Source organism: Macaca fascicularis, chromosome 7 (genome assembly GCF_037993035.2).
Source record: "Macaca fascicularis isolate 582-1 chromosome 7, T2T-MFA8v1.1".
NCBI classification, from domain to species: Eukaryota; Metazoa; Chordata; class Mammalia; order Primates; family Cercopithecidae; genus Macaca; species Macaca fascicularis.
Genome location: NC_088381.1, coordinates 58662238 through 58684950, shown reverse-complemented (window position 1 = coordinate 58684950; position 22713 = coordinate 58662238). Strand labels below are relative to the sequence as shown.

The 22713-nt window shown below is 40.8% G+C and overlaps 1 protein-coding gene across 14 annotated transcripts in view; it reads right to left on the bottom strand.

Moving 5' to 3' along the window:
• The window catches only part of IL16 (interleukin 16), a 129437-nt gene that overhangs the window by 94593 nt on the left and 12131 nt on the right, over positions 1–22713 (bottom strand). For 4 of the 14 annotated variants that reach the window (XM_065548288.1, XM_073996516.1, XM_073996519.1 and 1 more), the window contains exon 1: positions 20533–20806. The exons of 5 other annotated variants lie outside the window; for them this stretch is intronic. The gene's annotated coding sequence lies outside the window, so the exon portion shown is untranslated. Of the gene's footprint in view, positions 1–3871; positions 4038–20532; positions 20807–22713 lie in introns of those variants that run through there. 5 more of the 14 variants (XM_065548286.1, XM_073996515.1, XM_065548289.1 and 2 more) reach the window with 3 other exon arrangements.

Here is a 22713-nt window from a genome sequence, read left to right as displayed (position 1 = left end):
TGAAATTGACCTTGCCCTGTATGCCAGATCTGTTGCTTAGTATCTGGACAACTTAAGCAAAGTATTTAACACCTTTATGGCTTGGAGATAACAATGCTAACAACCGTGAAGGCTAAAGAAAATAATTCTGAGAGATACTTAGCTTATTGCCTTGCACATAGCATGGACTAAAAAAAAAAAAAAAATGCTACTCAGAAAACAGTAAAAGAGGAGAAAAAAATTCTAAAGGTATATGAATGGGAGATTTTGTTAAATATATTATGATACATTTGTATGATGAAATACCATGCAGCCAATCACAAAAATAAAATAGATACATATATAGATTTGGAAATAAGTCTGCAATATATTGTAAAGCTGAAAAACCACAAAATAGCTGGAGTTGAGTTTTAACAAATAACTTACTTGCATCAATAAAATCAAACTATTAATAACTTTTTGGGAAGGTACAGCAAGGTGCTAGGGGATGATATTTACAAGGAGTCTTTCCTTTCTGTGTAATTTCCTACACTTGCTTTCTTTTTACAATAATCATGTCACAATTATGATAAGAAAAATAAAGACTTTCTATTTGCAGGAACAAAATAGAAATTTATGCTTAATTTTTTGTCAGCTAGTAATTGTGAAATAATTTTATCAGGTTCTAAAATGTCTGGTGGAAATTTTTATTGGAATTGCTTTGCATTTATAGATGAATTAGGCGAGAAAGTCTTCCCATCCAGGGACTTTTTTTTTTAATTGTTGTTTTGTTTTTATATTCCTTCAATTTTTCTTTTCAGACTTCAATAACATTTTATACTTTTCATTTGGGCTGTAAATATGATTAATTACATTTTTCCTGAACATTTTTTCTATTTTGAATTGAATTATTTGTAAAATATATTTTCTAATTGGTTAGTCTTTACATATACATAAGTGACTTTTGTATATTTACTTCATAACTTGCAAACTTGCAGATCTCATATTAATTCTAATAACCATTCAGTAGTTTATTTTGAATTTTCAATCATGTAACCTCTGAACATTAACAAACTTGCTTCATTTACAAATATTTGGGTCACTTATTTCATTTTGTTTTCTAATTTTACTGACTAAAGTTTCTAGAACCTTAATAAATCATGATGACAATACAGGATTTTCGTTTCTCTTTCCAGACATTAATGGAAATTCCTGTAGTGTTTTCTGGTATGTAGAATATTGACCAATATATTGAGACATAATTTTTTTTATCATATTAAGGAAATACACATTACCAATGATAATTTTGGCAGCATTTTCATCAAGAATGGGTGGTTGTTTATTAAATACTTGTTTAGCTCTTTGTTACTATCAGGTGTCTTTCCTCTTTTGATTTGTCAAAATGAAGAAATATACTAGTGCCTTTCTTACAATTGAGCTACCTATATTTTGTTATTGTTTTAAGTCCCATTAGATGACAGTATGCATCTCTTTTAATAGATAAGTGGATTGAGTTTGCTAACATTTTATTTAGGACTTTTATATCTATATTCACAAATAGGAATGGTCTGCCATCTCATTTGGGTTGTCTTAGGTTTTATAAAAAGAGCAATGAGAAGCTGGACATTTCTTTTACTTTCTGAAATAGTTTAATAGTTTAAAGTACATCTAGTCCTAAAAGCTTGAAATATTTTTTCATAACATTTTTTGGTCCTGGCATCCCCTTTAGGTAGTTCTTTGAAACTTTTTCCATTACTTCCTTGGTTGGTCTATTTTAATTTCTAAAAAATTTCCTCTGTTAATTTTGATCACTTACATTGTCATAAAAGTACTCTTTCATCCAGATTTTCAGGTTTGTTAGTATAGAGCTGTCTATCACAGACTCACAATTTTAAATATTTTCTAAAATCTGTGCATATGCTCTCCTAACTAGGGTTCTGCATTTCTGTTGGCCTCCCCTTCTGTTTGCCTTGCTTTATCTTCACTGAGGGCTATCTGTTCTATTAGTCCTTCTTCTAAGGACTCATTCTTAGAAGCAGAGAAAACATCTACTTTTTGGGGTTTGATTTCCAACGTATTTATTTCTGCTTTAGCTACTTTTTTCCTTCTTGCTTTTATTTGTTTTGTTATTTTTTTCTATCTTCAAGAATTGAATATTTAGTTTCCTCAAACTTATTCTCTTTTAGAAATGATAGCATATCACGTAGTGGTTACATGTTGTAGCTTTACAGCCTAAGCAGACCTAGGTGTCAATCCCACTCCAACAATTTACTATACCTGACCTTGAAGAAATCTATTTAGCATGCAGTGGAGAGGAGGGAGGCTGGAAGAGGCTCGGCTGCAAGGCTGTAAGGAGGGCTGCTTGGGGTGCCAGGCACAGTAGACCAATTCAGCAGCCAGGGATGGGAGCAGCTTTGGGTTCTTCCCATAGGAAGTCCTCAGTAGGCAGCCTCATCATTGCTGTCTTCCTTCTCCTGCTGCTACTGCTGCTGCTGCTAAGACAGACAGATGTTGCCCAGCTGGATGGACGGTGCGCACTCTTCAAAAACAGCAGGAGGGGGAAACAAGATGGCCGACTACATGCAGCCAGGAAGTGCTGCTCCCACTGAGAGAGACCAAACTATCAAGTAAGCCATCACAATTTGGGCAGCTCTTCAAAGAGAAAAAGCCAAGGGTGGGTAGAGGTGATGCTGAAGCTGAGGCTGAAGAGGGAGGAAGCTGGGAACCCTGCAGGGGTACCCAAATGCTGTTAGGGCTAGTTCCTGGCCCAAACAGTTCCTGGGAAAGGTGTGAGTGAGGGAACTGAAGGATGCCTCACTCTTGCCACTAGCCTCTGGGATTCTAGCTACAGGGGACCCTGAATCACACAAGGATGTGGGAGCTGGAGGGGGATCTCCCCAGTGAACAGGCAAAGACAGGCCTTCAGACAGCCTGGAGCTGAGGAGTTTGTGTGCACTGGACAGGTCCAGCAGAGAGCAGTCATAGGTGGTCATCCCCCAGGACTCTCTATTCCCCTCTGGAAGGCACTGGCCCCAGCTGACCTTCCAGCCAGGAGAGAGCAGGGATGGCTTCCCTGGGAATGATGCACACCTGTTCTGCAAGACTTCCTACATGCCAGCCATTCCCAGGGCTCATGCCTAGCCACCCTGCAGGAGCAGGTGCACAGCACAGCCTCCTCAGCCCAGCCTGAGTGCATTCCTCCACCTGAGTACTTTCTTGGTGATCTGGAGCACATAGGATCCCCAGTGCAGCCAGAATCCAACAATGGATTCTGACAGAGCCATGGGATGTCCTGGTGTCCCAGGGCTACAGTACAGCAGCTCAGGAATACAAAGCCAAGATCTGTGGTTGGCACTTGAGTGAGGGAGGATCCCCCACCCTCAGAGTGTGGCAAGGGATGAGGTTCAATCCAGAAACGGTAAAGAACATCTTCCTGTTACAACCTTTCCCAGAGGGGGCCCTGCATCCCAGAACACCTAACGAAAGAAACATGGGCACATAACTGGTGATCAAAAGGGTCTCCCCCAAGGTTCATGAGCAGACCTGGTGAAGGGGCCATTTGTCTCCACCCCCGACTGCAGAGCACACCTGTCAACATGAGGAAATACAAAAGAGTAGTGTGACTGGTTATTAGCCTAGCTATTGGCCATCACTCTTCCACATCATCTACTGGATCACAGCCTGAGCTGCAACACCAAAAATTATCTTACTAATATATGCATCTGTGAAACCAAACACAAGAACTCACCCACACATAAAGATCCTGTACAGAGCTCTGACCCTCTGAAAACATCTGGAAACAAAGCCAACTGAGTATAATCAACTTACACCACAGTTAAAGGAACACTAACCCCTGCAGATGAGAAAGAACTAGTTACAACTCTGGCAAATTAAAAAGCCAGTGTCCCCTTACCTCCAAATGAGTCCACTAGTTCCCCAGCAATGGTTTTTTGCTCAGTCTGAAATGACTGAAATGACAGACATAGAATTCAGAATCTGGATAGCAAGGAAGCTCATTGAGATTCATGAGAAAGTTGAAGCCACATCAATCCAGGAAATCCAGTAAAATGATACAAGAGCTGAAAGACAAAATAGCCATTTTAAGAAAGAACCAAACTGAACTTCTGGAGCTGAAAGACTCACTACAAAAATTTCATACTACAATCAGAAATATCAACAGCAGAATAGATCAAGCTGAGGAAAGACTCTCAGAGCTCTAAGACTGGTTCCTTGAATCAGCTCAATCAGATAAAGGAAAAGAAAAAAGAATTAAGAAAAATGAACAAAATCTCTAAAACATATGAGAGTATGTAAAGAGATCAAATCTACAATTCATTGGTATTTCTGAGAGAAAAGGAGAGAGAATAAGCACCTTGGAAAATATATTTGAGGATATAGTCCACAAAAATTTCTCCAATTTTGCTACAGAGGTTGATATGCAAATATGACAAATATAGAGAATCCTGGCTAGATACTACACAAGACAACCATCACCAAGACACATAGTCATCAGATTCATCAAGGTCAATGCAAACAAAAAAATATATGTATCTTAAAGGCAAATAGAGAGTAGGGTAAATCATAAACTGAAAGAACCCTATTAGGCAGCAGCAGACCTCTCAGCAGAAACCTTACAAGTCAGAAGAGATTGGGGGCCTATTTTCAGCATTCTCAAAGCAAAGAAATTCCAACCAAGAATTTCATATCCTGCCAAACTAAGCTCCATAAGTGAAGGAAAAATAAAATCATTCTCAGACTAGCAAATGCTTAATGAATTTGTTTAAACTAGACCAGCCTTACAAGAAGTCCTTACGGGAGTGCTAAACATGGAATTAAAAGGATGACACCTGCTACCACAGAAAACACACTTAAGCACATAGCTAACTAAGCTTTATAAGTGAAGCAAACTAGGCTTCATAAGTGAAAGAGAGCTAAAATTCTTCTCAGGCAAGCAAATGCTGATGGAATTTGTTTTAACTAGACCAGTCTTACAAGAGATTCTTAAGGGAATACTAAACATGGAATCAAAAGAACAACACCTACTGCCACAAAACAAAAAGAAAAAGAAAAAAAAAAAACCAAAAAAACAAAATGCACACTTAAGCACATAGCCCACAGGCACTATAAAGCAACTACACAATCAAATCTATATAACAATCAGCTAACAACATGAGGATGGGATCAAAATCACGCATATCAATACTAACCTTGTAAATGTAAATGGGCTAAATCTTCCCACTTAAAAGGCACAGAGGGGCATGCTGGATAAAAAGACAAGACCCAACCATCTATTACTTCGAAAGACCTATCTCATGTAGCTCCCGTAGACTCAAGATGAAGAAAGATATATTATGCAAATGGAAAACAAAAAAGAACAGGAGTCACTATCTTTAAAACAGACTTTAACCCAATAAAAATTAAGGGGATAATGAAGGGCATTATATAATAATAAAGGATACAATCCAAGAAGAAAATTTAACTATCCTAAATATATACTGCACCCAACATTGGAGCACCCAGATTCATACAACAAGTCCTTCTTGGCCTACAAAAAGACTTAGACAACCATACAATAAAAGTGAGAGACAACAGCACCCCACTGACAATGTTAGACAGATCATCAAGGCAGAAAACCAGTAAAGACACTCTGGACTTAAACTCAGCACTTGACCAGTTAGACCTACTAGACATCTATAGAACTCCATATAACAACCATAGAATATATATTCTTCTCCTCCACACGTGAAACATATTCTAACATAGATCACATGTTAATTCCTAAAGCAAGTCTCAATAACTTCAAATAAGTTATTGAACTCATACCAAGCACATTATCAAAGTACAGTGTAATAAAAATATAAATCAATATCAAGAAGATTTCTCAAAACTACATAAATACGTGGAAATTAAACAACTTGCTTCTGAATAACTCCTGGATGAGCACAGAAATTAAGGCAGAAATTTTAAAAACTCTTTTAAATTAATGAAAATAGGGATACAACTTACCAAAATCTCTGGGATGCAGCTAAAGTAGCATTAGGAGGAAAGTTTAGAGCCCTAAACACCTTCATCGAGAAATCAGAAAGATCTTAAATTAACAATCTGACTTTGTACCTAAAGGAATTAGAACAAAAAAAGGAACAAACCACCCAAACACTAACAGAAGGAAAGATATAACTAAAATTAGAGAAGAACTGAATGAAATTGAGGTGCAAAAATCCATACAAAAGATCAGTGAAACCAAGAATTGTTTTTTCAAGAAAATAAATAAGATTGATAGACAGCTAGCTATATTTAAAAAGAGAAGGGCTGGGCATGGTGGCTCATGCCTGTAATCCTAGCACTTTTGGAGGCTGAAGCAGGCAGATCACTTGAGGTCAGGAGTTTAAGACCTGCCTGGCCAATATAGTGAAAACCCTGTCTCTACTAAAAATACAAAAATTAGCTAGGTGTGGTGGAGGGAGCCTGTAATCCCAGTTACTTGGGAGGCTGAAGTGGGAGAATCACCTGAGCCCAGGGAGTCAAGGCTGCAGTGAGCCAGGATTGCACCACTGCACTCCAGCCTGGGCAAGAGAGTGAGACCCTGTCTCAAAAAATAAATAAATAAAAATAATTTTAAAAAATTTTTTTTAATTAAAAAAATCTTGACTTACAGTAAGAATTTACATTTTACATCACAGTACATAGATCACATAAACACATAGATCACATATACAGATGTATATGTATATATAAATAAATAAAGATGGCATTATAACTGATCTCAAAGACAAACAAACATTCCTCAGAGAATACTATGAACAAATCTATGCACACATATTAGAAAATCTGGAGGAAATAGAAAAATTCCTGGAAACACACAATCTCCAAAGATTGAATCAGGAAGAGATTGAAACTCTGAATAGACCAATATCAAGCACTGAAATTGAATCAGTAGTAAGAAACCTATCAACCAAAAAAAAAAAAAAGCCCTAGACAAGATGGATTCACAGCCAAATTCTACCAGATGTACAAAGAACTGGTATCAATCCTACCAAAACTATTCCAAAAAATTGAGGAGGAGGCACTCCTCCCTAACTTATCCTATGAAGCCAGCATCAGTCTAATACCCAAATCGGGCAGAGACACAATGAAGTAAGAAAACTCCACTCCAATATCCCTAATGAACATAGATGCAAAAATCGTCAACAAACTGAATCCAGCATATCAAAATGTTAATCCACCACGATCAAGTAGGCTTGATTCCTAGGATGCAAGATTGGTTCAATATACTTAAATCAATCAATGTGATTTATCATATAAATAGAATTAAAAGCAAAAACCATAAGATCATCTCAATGGACACAGAAAAAAAAACTTCTGATAAAATTCAACATTGCTTAATAATAATAATAAACACCTAAACATGGCCAAGTGCAGTGGCTCATGCCTGTAATTCTAGCACTTTGGGACGCCAAGAGGGGCAGATTGCTTAAGCACAGGAGTTAAAGGCCAGCCAACATAGTGAGACTTTGTTTTTACTAAAAATACAAAAACTAGGCTGAGCAAAGTGGCTCATGCTTGTAATCTCAGTGTTTTGGGAGGCTGAGGTGGGTGGATCACCTGAGGTCAGGAGTTTGACACCAGCCTGGCCAACATGGCAAAACCCCGTCTCTACTAAAAACTGCAAAATTAGCTGGGTGTGGTGGTGCATGTCTGTAATCCCAGCTATTTGGGAGGCTGAGGCAGGAGGATAGCCTGAAGCCAGGAAGTAGAGGTTGCAAGCAGCAGAGATTGAGCCACTGCACTCCAGTCTGGGTGACAAGAGTGAAACTCTGTTTTAAAAAAAAAAAGAATTCAAAATACAGAAACTAACCAGGCATGGCACATGCCTGTAGTCCCAGCTACTAAGGAGGCTGAGGTGGGAAGACCACTCAGGCCCAGAATGTCAAGGTTGCAGTGAGCAATGATCGCATCTGCACTCCAGCCTGGATGATAGAGTGAGACCCTGTCTATGAAAACAAACAAACAAACAAACAAAAAATCTCTCAACACACTAGGCATCTAAGGAAGATAAACTCAAAATAATAAGAGCCATCTATGACAAACCCATAGCCAATATCTTACTGAATGGGAAAAAGCTGGAACCATTCCCCTTGAGGATTGGAAGAAGACAAGGATGCCCACTCTCACCACTCCTATTCAACATAGTACTGGAAGTCCTGGCCAGAGCAATCAGGCAAAAGAAAAATAGGAAAAGAAGAAGTCAAACTATCTCTCTTCGTTGTCAATATGAATCTATACTTAGAAAACCCTAGACTCCAACAAAAGGCTGCTAGAACTGATAAACGATTTTAGCAAGATTTCAGGATACAAAATCAATGTACAAAAATCAGTAGCATTTCTATACGCCCATAATGTCCAGGCTGAGTGTCAAATCAAGAACACAATCCCACTTACAATAGCCACAAAGAAAATGAATAACGAAGGAGGTGAAAGATCTTTACAAGGAGAACTACAAAATACAGCTGAAAGAAATCAGAAATGAAACAAATAAGTGGAAAAATATTCCATGCTCATGGATTGGAAGAATCAATATTGTTTAAATGACCATACTGCTCAAAGCAATTTAAAGATTCAATGCTATTCCTATCAAACTATCAGTGTCCTTCTTCACAGAATTAGAAAAACTATTCTAAAATTCATACTAAATCAAAAAAGAACCCAAATAGCCAAGGCAATTCTGAGCAAAAAGAACAAACCCAGAGGCATCACATGACCCAATTTCACACTATACTATAAGGCTACAGTAACCAAAACAGCATGGCACTGGTATAGAAAATGACACATAGACCAAAGAAATGAAATACAAAACTCAGAAATAAAACTGTACCCCTACAACCATCGGATCTTCAACAATGCCAACAAAAACCGGTAATGCGGAAAGGACTCCCTATTTAATAAATGTTTCTGGATAAACTGGCTAGCCATATGCTGAAGAATGAAACCAGAACCTTACCTTTCACCATATACAAAAACTAACTCAAGATGGATTAAAGGCTTAAATATAAGATCTCAAACTATAAAAATCCTAGAGGAAAACTTAAGAAGTATCCTTATCAACATCTGCTTTGGCAAATAATTTTTGGCTAAGTCCCCAAAACCAATTGCAACAAAAACAAAACTCGACAATTCCAGATGTTGTTTTGAAATCAGTGTAACTGTGGTATTGCTAGAGGCTGCAGAGTTCATCTGGGCCAATTGAGTCATGCCTGGGTGCAGGGCCACTCTGGCGAGGGTAGGCAGGGAGGGAGGCAGTCAGGGCATGGACTAAAGTGTCCCTGTGAGAAGGGAAAAGTGAGTGGGCTATTGAGTACTCTGAGCTTCTCCAGAAAGGATATGAGGACCTGCTGACCTGGCACCTTTGATCGCAGGACTTGCTTAGACAATTGAAACCCTCCCTTGCTTAGAATTCACTCTTGGATCTTTAAGGATCACTTGTGTTCCTTAAAAAAAAAGAACAAGAGATCTCAGGTTCTGAATTGGACAATGACCCTCTCTGTTGTCCCAGTTCATCCCTGCCTCAAACTTAACTCCACTGTGCTCATCACCTCTTCCGCCACTCCCGGCAAATTCTTCCAAGCCCCTGTGAGCTCCTACAAGCTGCTGCGAGCCCATATCCCTCTGCCCATTCCCACCTCTTACCACCATCCAGACTGGTTTCCTGGAATATCCTGCTTTCAACAGCCACCTCCCCCAGGACGCCCCTCCCCACACTGTCTGCCCTCTCCAGTGTACCCGTGATTTCCCTGACATGTCTGTGCCTGCACTTTGGCCACATCAGAAATAAGAATGATCTGGTTTGTCCCTGTCTCCATCATTATCCTCTAAGCACCATCAACTATAACTCTTGCACACTGTCTAGCACATTGAAGGGATTCCATAAATGTGATTGAATTCATTGAGTGCTTAATTCCTCAGAATTAGTGGCCCCATGCTAAAATAGAGATAATAATCATCATAATATCTATCAAGCAATTACTGTGTGCACTGTTCTGTTTTAGGTGAATTTTCTCATGTAAGTGCCTATAATATTATCCTTATAAAATCTATATGAGATATATACTATTTTTAACATTCTCCCTTTAACGGGTGAGAAAATTGAGGCACAGAGAAGTAAAGCGAATTGTCTAGGATTACACAGCTAGTAACTGAGAAAGTCAGACCACAACCTAGGCAGTGAGATTAATGAGCCCACACCCCTAACCCCTGTGCCATATTGCCCTTCAGAAATAGCAATACTCCTATTATTATATTAATATATGTATATTGGATAATATGCATCATTAACGTATTATACTACCTTCCTCCCAAGGTTTGGGGGAAAAGGAGACAACAAGATAAGAGTTGTGAAAACATTTTAAAACCAAAATACAGACCGGGTGCAGTGGGTGGCTCACACCAGTAATCCAAGCACTTTGGGAGGCCAAGGCAGGCAGATCACTTGAGGTCAGGAGTTTGAAACCAGCTCAGCCAACATGGTGAAACCCCATCTCTACTAAAAATATTTTAAAAATTAGCTGGGCATGGTGGTGAGAACCTGTAATCCCAGCTACTCTGGAGGCTGAGGCAGGAGAATCGCTTGAACCTGGGAGGCAGAGGTTACAGTGAGCTGAGATCATGCCACCTAATTAAGCTAATGAGCTTCTGCACAGCAAAAGAAACTATCAACAGAGTAAAAGGACAACCTACAGAATGACAGAAAATATTCACAACCTGTGCATCTGACAAAGTTCTACTGTCCAGAAACTATAAGGAACTTAAACAAATCAACAAGCAAAAACCAAATAACCCTATTAAAAATGGGCAAAAGACATGAACAGACACTTTTTGAAAGAAGACATACTAGCAGCCAAGAAATATATGAAAAACTGCTCATCATCAGTAATCATTAGAGAAATTCAAATAAAAATCATGAGATATCATCTCACACCAGTCAGAATGACAATTATTAAAAAGTCAAGACAATAGATGCTGGTGAGGTTGCAGAGAAAAGGGAATGCTTATACACTGTTGATGGGAATGTAAACTAGTTCAGCCACTATGGAAAGCAGCTTGGAGACTTATCAAAGAACGTAAGGCAGAGCTATCATTCGACCCATCAATCCCGTTACTGTATATATACCCAAAGAAAACCAGATCATTATGCCAAAAAAAAAAAAAAAAAAAAGAAACACATGCACTCGTATGTTCATTGCGGCACTATTCACAATAGCAAAGACATGGAATCAACCTAGATACCTGATAACGGTGGAGTAAAGAAAATGTGGTACATATCACCATGAAATACTATGCAGCCATAAAATAGAATGAAATCATGTCCTTTGCAGCAACATGGATGGAGCTAGAGACCACACATAATCCTAAGCAAATTAACATAGAAACAGAAAACCAAATACCTCATGTTCTCAGTTGTAAGTAGGAGCTAAAGATTGGTCACATATTAACATAAACATGGAAACAACAGACACTGTGGGTGGGTGGGTGGGAGGTGGGGTGTGGGTTAAAAAAAATACATATGGGGTATTATGCTCACTACCTACTTGTAATATACCCATGTAACAAACCTGCATATGTACCCACTATATCTAAAATAAAGTTGAAATTTTAAAAAATCTACTTAGTCTTTTTGTGACCCACTTTTTAAATATCTGTAAGATGGGGATGATTAGCCATCTCACAGCAACATTGTGATTATAAATTGAAATATTGGATGTAAATTTCTGGGTGGTTTTTTTTTTTTTTTTTTTTTGAGACAGAGTCTGGCTGGAATACACTGGCACAATCTCGGCTCACTGCAAGCTCTGCCTCCCGGGTTCACGCCATTCTCCTTCCTCAACCTCCCCAGTAGCTGGGACCATAGGCGCCCGCCACCATGCCCGGCTAATTTTTTGTATTTTTTTTAGTAGAAATGGGGTTTCACCGTGTTAGCCAGGATGGTGTCAATCTCCTGACCTTGTGATCCGCCCGCCTCGGCCTCCCAAAGTGTTGAGATTACAGGCATGAGCCACCACGCCCGGCCTGGATGTAAATTTCTTAGCATGGCTTGTTGGGTGGTTTTTATTGTCACCATGTCATCATCATCATCATTATTTAAAGCCAGAAATTCTCTTCTGAACATCCTTTTGGCCACAACCCAGGAATTTTGAAATACAATATTCTAATTGTTATTTTAAGAATGGTCTGTAATTGCAGTTTTGATTCCCAATTTAAACTCAGTTCTTCAGGAGATTTTTGTTGTTATTGTTAATTTCATGTGGTTAAATTTCCCAGATTTAGTCTTGCTGTTCTTATCATTCTGTATTAGAAAATTCCAGTTTAATTGCATCGTGCCACAGGATGTGTCTTAGATATTTTTATTTGTTGGAATTCATTGAAGTTTATTTGTTAGCCAGTATATGATGTGATTAAATGTTTTATGTGTTCTGTGCACATTTGAAAAGAATGATTATTCTCTGCTTTGAGTTTCAAATATTTATATTTTCAACTGTGATATTAAAATGCAGTCATTATGGTCAACGAAGAACTGCATATATGATAGTGGTCCCATAAGATTAAAATACCGTTATTTTTACTGTACCTTTTGTTTACAAATATTCAGATACACAAATACTTAGTACTGTGTTACAATTGCCTGCCATAACATGCTATACAGGTTTGTAGACTAGAAGCGGTAGGCTATACCATATAGCCTTGGGGTGTAGTAGACTATTCCATCCAGGTCTGTTTAAGTACACTATGTAACATTTGTACAACGATGAAATTTCTCAGAACTTATCTCCATTGCCATGCAACACATGACTGCGTACATATGTAAGCACATATTCAATCTTGTAAGTCATAGAATTCAAGCTCTTTAGGTACATTTTGTCTAATTAATCTGAAAAAGTCTTACAGTGGTATACATTGAATTCTAACACTGTATTTGGAGTATATCTCTAATTTTTTTTGTTTTACATATTTCAATGCCTTTATGCTTACCCAAAGTTTTCTGATTTTAATGCCTTCATTGAGTGTTCTTTTTATCATTTTGTAAAAAGTAATTCTTGATCTATTTAATAGTTGCCTCAATTTTTATTTTGTCTGAAAAAATTCACACTGACACCTCACTTTCTTTTAATGTGCATTTGCACAGTATTTTCCCATCCCTTTTTTTTGTAACTTTATGTGATTAAGTTTTAAATGTGTCTCTTGAAAGTGGGATATAGTTGGACTGGGGAGAGAGAGTTTGTTTCTTTAGGCTTTTCTTCTTTCCCTTTTGTAAACTGAATCTGAGAGTCTCTTTTATTTTAATGTGTAATCTTACTACAGAATTAATTAATTCATCTTTCTTCTCACATGTTTTGTTTTTCTTATTACGGCTCCTTAATTATTCCTTTTCTTGTTTTCCAGTCAATTTATTCACACTTTCTTTTCCTTCTTAATGAATCATTGGTTTCATTCATTTAATTTGATATTACTGGTGGCTATGTAAAGAATTTTTCAAAGCAATGTTTGAGCCTGTATTTTTCCTCTTCATCGATTGCAAGAATGGCACTATCTAATGCCTCTTTCCTATGCAAGAGGTGAGGTGCTAGGTGCTCTCAGAGCGATTGACTATTTAGGGGACATCATATATCATTATATATCATCTCTCAGTTGTTGGTTTTTTTTTTTTGGTTTTTTTTTTTTATTTGACGGAGTCTTGCTCTGTGGCCTAGGCTGGAGTGCAATGGCATGATCTCGGCTCACTGCAACCTCCACCTCCTAGATTCAAGCCATTCTCCTGCCTCAGCCTCCCGAGTATCTGGGATTACAGGCATGTGCCATCATGCCCGGCTAATTTTTGTATTTTTAGTACAGACGGGGTTTCACCAGGTTGGCTAGGCTGGTCTCTAACTCCTGACCTCAAATGATCCACCCATCTTGGCCTCCCAAAGTGCTGGGATTACAAGTGTGAGCCACCACACCCAGCCTAAGATTATTTTTATCATTTGCTTTATTTCAAAATCTTATTAACAACCATCACTGAGACTTAACTTAAAGTTTGTCTTGTTTTGTGACCTGACTGTCAATTTTTTTATCATCATGGTCTCCTCCCCCAACCCCTCCAGGCTCTTGCTCTGCCCTATCTTGAACTGCATTCTAGTACAGCACTAAACCTTTTCAGTCCCCTGAATGTCCCATGCACTCTCTAGCTCCCAGGACTTGGTGCAGGCAGCTTCCAATGCCTTCCAAACTTTCTATAGTCCTTGATGATGCTAAATTTTCATCACTCTTCAAACCCTGTTTTTGGATAATACTTCTTTAAAATGAAACCACATACCAATACAGACCCCCAGTGCTGTCTGTGCTCTGAGAACAGGTTCTTCGGCTACCAAAGCACTCATCTGATGCTACTGCAGTGGCTTCCGTCACCATTGGTCATGTCTACTGAACTCTAAGCTCCCTGAGGGCAGACTATGTCTGTCATATTTCAAGTTGATCCATGAGGCCTAGCATGGTGAATGGCCTTTATCAATTGCTCAGTAAATCTTTGTTGAATGACTAAGGATGATTACATTTAATGTTTGAAGGTGTTCTCTGGCCAAATAAAATTTATAAAATAAGAAAAGACATTTTACATATCGTACAAAACCTTTGCTTGGGCTAACTCTTTGGGGGAACTAATAGTTCACTTAGTAACACCATCTCTGATTCAAATCTGATGAATTGCCCATGCTTATTTGCCTTATGTTGTAACTGATCATCAAGATATATGGAATACTGTTGAGGCATGGAGAAGAATGAGGTTAAAGATTTTATTTTATAGTAAAGATTAAAATACAAAGTGGCAATATAATAAATTGGTAATAAATTTGTATACACCACTTAACTACAACCTAAAAAGAAAAACAGGGAAAAACAAAAACAAAAACCACGAACTTAAAACAAAGAAACCCAAATTATGATCTGCCTACTGGGAGAAATAGAATAGAAGCCGGAAAGCAGCTCAAAAAGTTGTTCGTGGATGCACAACTAAGATCTCCTTCCTGGGAAACTAAGGGCAGGGGCATTAAATTGACATCTAGTGATCTCTAAATAGAACTGGGAGGAGATTCAAAGAAATGCAAAATAACAGCTATAGAGCATTATAGAGTCTTTGGCCTGAAAGAACTTTTCAGATTTTGATGGTCCAACTGCTGTATGTTGGGGGGGGGGGGTGTGGGTATGTGTGCATACATGTGTGTGGGTATATGTGTGATTGTTTTGGTTTGGGTTTTGGTAAGAAGTTATATATCATTTAAGATTATTTGTAGATATATTTCTCTTTTTCACCACACATACACACACACACACAGAGACACACACACACTTTTATTTTCTGCTTCTGACAACTAGCTCAATGCAGGGGACGCATTGTCCAGCCATTGCTTCAGTAAATGTGACAGGTATCCTGTGTTCTCAGCAACTGCTGCAGGATTCTCTGGTATCTGCAGTTTGGCTACAACTACCCTTGGAGAATGAGAAGGAAGGAAGAGAGAGAAGGCACATAAGACTGGGCCACCTGACCACCTTCTCCAACCCTCACCATTGCTCAAGGCTCTCTTAATACATTTATGAGGAGGTAAGTACAGAAAAAAAGAGAGATCAGCTTATGGCTGACTCAGGTCTGAAATCCTTGCCTTGGATAATGGGGAGAAGGCCATCTTTTTGAAAGAGAAGATCAGGAATATTTCAGTTACAATACTCTCCTGACACATTTTCACCATCCCGAACTCCACCCAGTGTTCTACAGAACTATTTATGAAACTTTTAAAATCTTGACCTAGGCTAGGCATGGTGGCTCACGACTTTAATTCCAGCACTTTGGGAGGTTGAGGCAAGCAGATCACTCAAGCTCAAGAGTTTGAGACCAGCCTGGCCAACATGGCAAAAAACCCCATCTCTAATAAAACTACGAAAAATTATCCAGGTGTGGTGGCATATGCCTGTAGTCCCAGCTACTCGGGAGGCTGAAGTGGGAGAATCACCTGAGCCCACGGAGTCAAGGCTGCAGTGAGCTGGAATTACACCACTGCACTCCAGCCTGGGCAACAAAGTGAGACCCTGTTTCAAAAAATAAATAAATAGAGAAATAAAAATAATTTTTAAAGAATTTTAAAAATTAAAAAAATCTCAACTTACAGTAAGAATTTACATTTTACATCATAGTACATGGATCACATAAACACACATAAGACTTATATGTATACATAAATAAATATATATAACTAAAAAGTTTCATGAAACAATACCTTTACTATGGTATAATAAAAATAATATAAAATACCTTTGCTATGAAAAAGATAATATAAAATATGATTTTGCTAAGAGCCTTATGCAATCTGATATATGCCATTATTTTTTTGTTTTAGGAAAAGGAAGTTGGTTCCAACCCACTAAATTGATTTTTAGTCCTCACTAGTGGGTCATGCTTGAAAATCACTACTTTCAAGTTTTCTCTGATTTTTTATAGCAATTCCATATGGGGTATTTGTTTTGATTCCTCATTTAGCTCCCATCTTTGAGCCAGTGAATCTTTTCATATGTACATTGATTTTGCCGCATTTGCATTTGATCAGCCCTACTCAAGAGGTCAGTGCTTACTCAGATTTGGGAGCTGGGATGGGTTCTGAAATTCCTCATTGGAATCTTTCATATGCTGATGCCAGACTGCAGAAAGGGCTTAGATTTCCTGTGGCTTTTCTTTGGGTGAGAGGTGCAGTGAGCAGCAGGGAAGGTGCACCATTCCCCAGCATCCAAGCTCTCAGGGGAGCCTTGGACCTTTTGAAGGGATGTTTGTAGGTGACCGCCTCCTATTGGCTGAACGAGGTAGCCATGTCTTAACTGCTGTAACTGTCCACTGAAGGAGCATTTCCATCCCAGCTGCACATGCCAAGACTAAGCCATGGGCAAGACCGATGGAGATCTCCACGCTGAATTGTCCCCAGCATCAGGTCACTGTCCAGCATTACCAGTTGTTCCCACTCAAAGCAAACCCCTCCAGCATCTCCAGATGTGGCAAGAACAGCACCTCCCTGATGATGGGCTCTGCCCTTCCACCCAGCGTCCTGCACATCCACCTGAGACATCCACTGAGACTTCTCAGTGTTTCTGGCATACGCTGAGCAACCCTTTCTAGTTTATAAGACTGACATAGAGTTGTCCTTATTTCAACAGGAATTCAAAAGAAGAACTTGAAGTAAATTCCTAATTTCAAGCTGCCTTCCTAGCTAACCAAAACTCCAAGTTCTTGGAACTATTTGTTTATTTTGCCCCAGTGCCTATTTTCTCCCCATGTTTATGAGCATGTTGCTATTCACAATGAATTGCTTTTTAATAGCAAAATGTAACCTATATATGAAAATGTATTACCAACTCAAATACACAATACAAATGTATACATGCATTTTTTTTGAGATGAAGTCTCCCTCTGTCACCCAGGCTGGAGTGCACTGGCATGATCTTGGCTCACTGCAGTCTCCGCCTCCTGGGTTCAAGCGATTCTCCTGCCTCAGCCTCTTGAGTAGCTGGGATTACAGGCATGTGCCACCACACCTGGCTAATTTTTGAATTTTTAGTACAAACAGGGTTTCACCATGTTGGCCAGGCTGATCAGGAACTCCTGACCTCAAGTGATCTGCCCGCCTCGGCCTCTCAAACTGCTGGGATTACAGGCGTGAGCCACTGTGCCCAGCCTGCACAATACAAATTTAAGGTATTACAAGTTGAGTTCCCTGATTCAAAAATCTGACATCCAAAATGCTCCAAAATTTGAAAATTTTTAAGCACCCACATGACACTCAAAGGAGATGCTCACTGGAGACTTTGGATGTTGGATTTTCAGATTGGAGATGCTGAAGCGAGGCTAAGAATATAATGCAAATATTGCAAAATCCATAAAAATGCGAAACCCAAAACACTTCTAGTTCCAAACATTTTGGATAAAAGATATTCAACCTGTATTGCTATTGTTAAAGCTGTTATTGTTGATGTTGTTCATTTATTTATACAATAAACATTTTCTGAGATTTGTTGTGTGCCAGGCACTTATGATACAAAGGATGAAGATAGTCCTTTACAACCTACTGGAGAAGATAGATGTGTAAATGGATAATATTCCTAGTGTGGGAAGTTTCATAAGAAAGGTTTAAATAAAGTACCCCCTTCTAAAGTGACTTTACAAATGGCCACATCAGGAGCTAACTCATGAGCTAGGGCTTGAAAGCTGAATGAGCGTTTTGAGGTGAAGAGACCCTTCTGTATTTGGGTCAAAGCAAATGTCTTCAGGGCAGTGGAGCCTGGAGCATGAGCAGAAAGGAGAGAAATGAATAGCCAATTCAGGCCAATTAGGGAATGAGGACCTTCTCCTACTGGTGAATAGATTTCTTCTTTCTTTCTTGCTTGCTTGCTTGCTTGCTTGCTTGCTTGCTTGCTTGCTTTCTTGCTTTCTTGCTTTCTTGCTTTCCTTCCTTCCTCCCTCCCTCCCTCCCTTCCTTCTTTCTTTCTCTGAGAAGAAGTCTGGCGCTGTTGCCCAGGCTAGAGTGCCGTGGCAGGATCTCAGCTCACCACAACCTCCGCCTCCTGGGTTCAAGCGATTCTCCTGCCTCAGCCTCCAGAGTAGCTGGGATTACAGGCACATTCCATCATGCTTGGGTAATTTTTGGTATTTTTAATAGAGACGGGCTTTCACCATGTTAGCCAGGCTGGTCTCAAACTACCTTCCTCAGGTGATCCACACACCTTGGCCTCCCGAAGTGCTGGGATTACAGGCGTGAGCCACTGTGCTGGCCAGTAGATTTCAATTCAAAGTGTACGTCCCTCCCTCTCACTCCTATACCCCTGGGCCACTGCTGGGAAACAGAAAGTTGGAGGGGTTGACAAAAGGGCAGGTCTCAAGGTCCTGGTCTGCCTCTGCCAAAATAATTCTGCCTTAACTGATTATATATGAGTTTTCATGATAGATTTTAATTCTAAAAAGGTTTCCATGAATACAAAAAAATAGAAAATAATAATTCTATAGTTAATTGCATCCAATGGAGATTTTTTTTACCCTATGGATATATGACCATCTTTCTGTTTAGGAAACTTAAAGTATTTATTGAGGCATGCCACAAAGCCAGTAAGAGCATGGATTTTGCAGTCAGACAGCCTGGGTTTGGGTCCTGGGAATGTCTAGCTGAGTGGTCCTGTGCAAGCCTCCTCACCTCTCGGTTTGGGAATATACTCCCTAAGCTCCAGGTTGTTGTAAGGTTTAAATGAAATGAGATACGTGAATATTTTAGCGTGGTGCCTGGGGCATGAAGAGTGGCTAGGAAATGGTTGGGGTACTAAGTTTTATTAAAAAGACTCACTGGAGATTGAATAAATGAATAGTAGGGGCTTCGAGGGTCTGACCCACCTGACGGCTCATGCCCACGCCATATCTGCAGCAGGGGAGGTGCCTTCTACTATGCTCATAAATGTTGACCATCACTTAACTTTGGGGTAAAGAAGGAGAACAGTGAGGAGGAAAAAGACCGAATGGTCTTCTTCTTCCAGGGAAAACTGGAGAAATAGGAAGCAGAGTCACAGAGATGGCAGCTCCCAGGCTGCTTCCAGGAACCCGGTGGGAGCTTGAACTGGCCTCCTGGGACAAAGGGGTTGTCTTTGTGTCGCTCAGCCTGAAGTGGGACGATTTCACCTGACAAGGGCAGGAGGAGCAGATGCTCCCCTGTATTCCCCAGGGAACCTCTATTCTTGTGCTGTTTCCACTATCAGACCTATACCCTTACTACCACAACCCCAAAGATAGCACTTCGTAACCATATATACGTACACATACTTCCCCCGTTTATGTAGCTTAATTTACCTAAAGCAAGACACTGAAAATGCCTAGACCGGTTTGTATAAGCAGACAGGTTTGGTCCTACCTCATTCTCCAGCTATAGAAAGCAAACTTGCTATGGACCAAAAAAGAAAAAAACAAACAAAAAACAAAAAACACCAATCCTGGGACCTACCAATGCAGGAATTAGTCACAGGACCCTTATCAAAAAAGCAAGCAGAATGAACTCTTTTCCCATGGTCAGTCTGCAGAGATGCCCACTCACTGTCCCCACTTTGGAGAAAAGGAGTCTGGCCAGGCAGCAGAGAAGCCTCCATCAGGTGCCTGTGGCCTTTCTCTCTCCCGCTGCCTTCCTTTCCTCCACCTCCTTCACACCCCATTACCAAGGATGAGATTAGGCTGAAAAGTCAGAAATCTCAGGACTAAATGATCCCCATGCTGGAGAGCCAGGTCAAGCAATATCCCTCTGCCCACCCTGGCCTTCTGAAGCTGCTTCCTTCTGTACCTAACTGTGTGACATGGTGACACAGAGATTCCTACCAACACAATCCTGGCTTCTGCTCCCGCCCCTTACCCCAGCACCACTTTCAAATATGAAGTTACATCCTAGCAACCAAGACCCTCCCCATTCAGGTCAGAGAGACCAGCCTCCTCCCTCTGGTAACAGCCACCTGGACAGAGCAGTTGCCTGATAGACATTCACTCACCTGGTGCCCACCTACCTCCCTATGCACTGTCCCCCAGGGCTGCCGCCTCCCTTGCTCCTCTCTCCAGCTGCCCAGCAGGGATTGCAGCACCACTTATTCTCGGACAGCCTGTGGCCCAGGCCTGGGTCAGAGTCGGCAAGGATTGAGAAATGGACGCTCAGTTCTCAGATGGAGGCCAGCCTTTGAGTCAGATCCCAGGCTCCGATAGTTGAGATGCTGTGAGTAGGACACAATATTCACCACCTGCTCTGGACAGATGACTCAGGACAAATGTGTCCCACCTGGCATGGATTTGCTCGAAGACTCCCGATCTGAGCCATCTGACTGCTCCACGTGAAAAGGCTTGATCCAAAAAGGGGGACAGCCAGTGCTGAGAAGCTCAGCCTCGGAACAAGGTCCACCATCTGCTGGGCTGGCCGGCAACACCCAGGAGGCAAACCCAGTGCAGAGCCACAGAACCATAGTGAAGTTCCTTGGTCCAGCCCAGCTGCCCCTGCCTTCTTTGGACAACACAGAAACGACTAGGAGAGCAGAAAGATAGCAAACATGACTCGGTGCCTACAATGTGCCTGGCACACTGCTAGGAGCTTTCCATAAACCTCATCACATGCTGGGAGCTATGGCACATGCCTATAATCCCAGCTACTCAGGAGGCTGAGGCAGAAGGATCAGTTGAGCCGGGAGGTTCAAGACCAGCCTGGGCAAACCATAGCGAGAACCCATCTCAAATTATATAAAAATTTAATAAAAAGAGAAAAAAAAAGTCACATACAATCCTGCCATCAATCTGGTAAATATATCACCTACTTTACAGACAAAGCCACTGCACAAACGTTCATTAAACACCTACTGTGTGCCATGCAATTTCCCCAAGGTCACATAGTTAGCAAGTTAGCAAGCCAAAATCCACCTGTCTCCAAAGCCCAGGCATTTTCCATAGCATCTCATTTCCTGTCTGTGCCACCCTTTCCCAAAAGCAACAGACTGGCTCTCAGAAGCTTACGTAAATCAGTGGTCCTCAAGCCAGCTGCATCAGCAGCATCTGCTAGAAATGCAAGCTCTCAGGCCCTGGCCTAGACCTCCTGAAGCAGCACCTCTGGACATGGAGCCCAGCACTCTGTTTTCACAAAGCCTCCAGGTGATTTTGGAGCGTGCTCAAGTGTGACAGCCCATGACCTAATGTATACAGAGCATGTTGAAAATTGCAGCATAAAAGAATGGGGCACTTTTGTGTGTGTCCTGTTGGCATTACTGTCATGAGACTAGAGTGCCTTTCCCCCACGTAGGCCCTTGGAGAATCTAATCGTAGGGTGGCATTTAGCCCATCTGCCCCCCAAAGAGCATCCCACACATCTCTCCTAAGCTCAGTCTCTGTGAGCCGTGTGTATGTGCTAGCCTGAGGTTTTTGTATGGACCTCTCTTCTGAAGAATGGAATGTTTCCCAATGCTCAGCACCAAATGTTTCAGGGCTTCCTGGGGGCTTTAATGAGGGTGTAGGTGCAACCTGTAGGAAGCCCTTGAAATTCCATGCAAGGCTGCGAAGATCTAGCCACTGCTGCTGGAGAACCCAGGCCCACGGTCGCAAGGGAAGCATGGGAGGAGGGAGTACTTTATCTGGGGATAAAGCTGCCTTTGTCAGCAGGCACAGGGGACATTGTAGGGCTCAGTCTGGAGTGCAGTGAAGAAATTTCTAAATTGCAAGGAGTTAGCGCCTCTGTCAGTGTCGCCTGCTCAGCTCACACCCACAATCTCTCTCACAATGGCCCGGGTGCGGTGGGGCCAGGACAGACATCGGGTCCCACTTCCATCTTGCTCTGGCAGAGAGGCTGAGGAGCAATTTAGCACCCCAGGGCTACGGAGGCTGGCCTTGCCCTTCTTGGATCCTGAGGCCTGGGAGGGCCCCATAGCCTCCCTCCTCCACTAAGTCTAAGTTCTCTCTTGTCATCGGTACCTGAATCCAGTTCCTGCCTCTCCCTCTTTTTTCAGAAGATCTGTTCTTTCTCACTCTCAGAAGGTAATTATTCCAAAGTGTAGGTGAGACTTGGCCCTGATTTTTCCTAATACAGGGTGGTTTGTGCTTCAAGGTGGAAATTTTATCACCCCTGTCCCCTTCAGGACATTCTGCAGAAGAAGAAGAGTCTCCACCCTGCCCAGCGCTCCACAGTCCAGCTCACTGCAAGC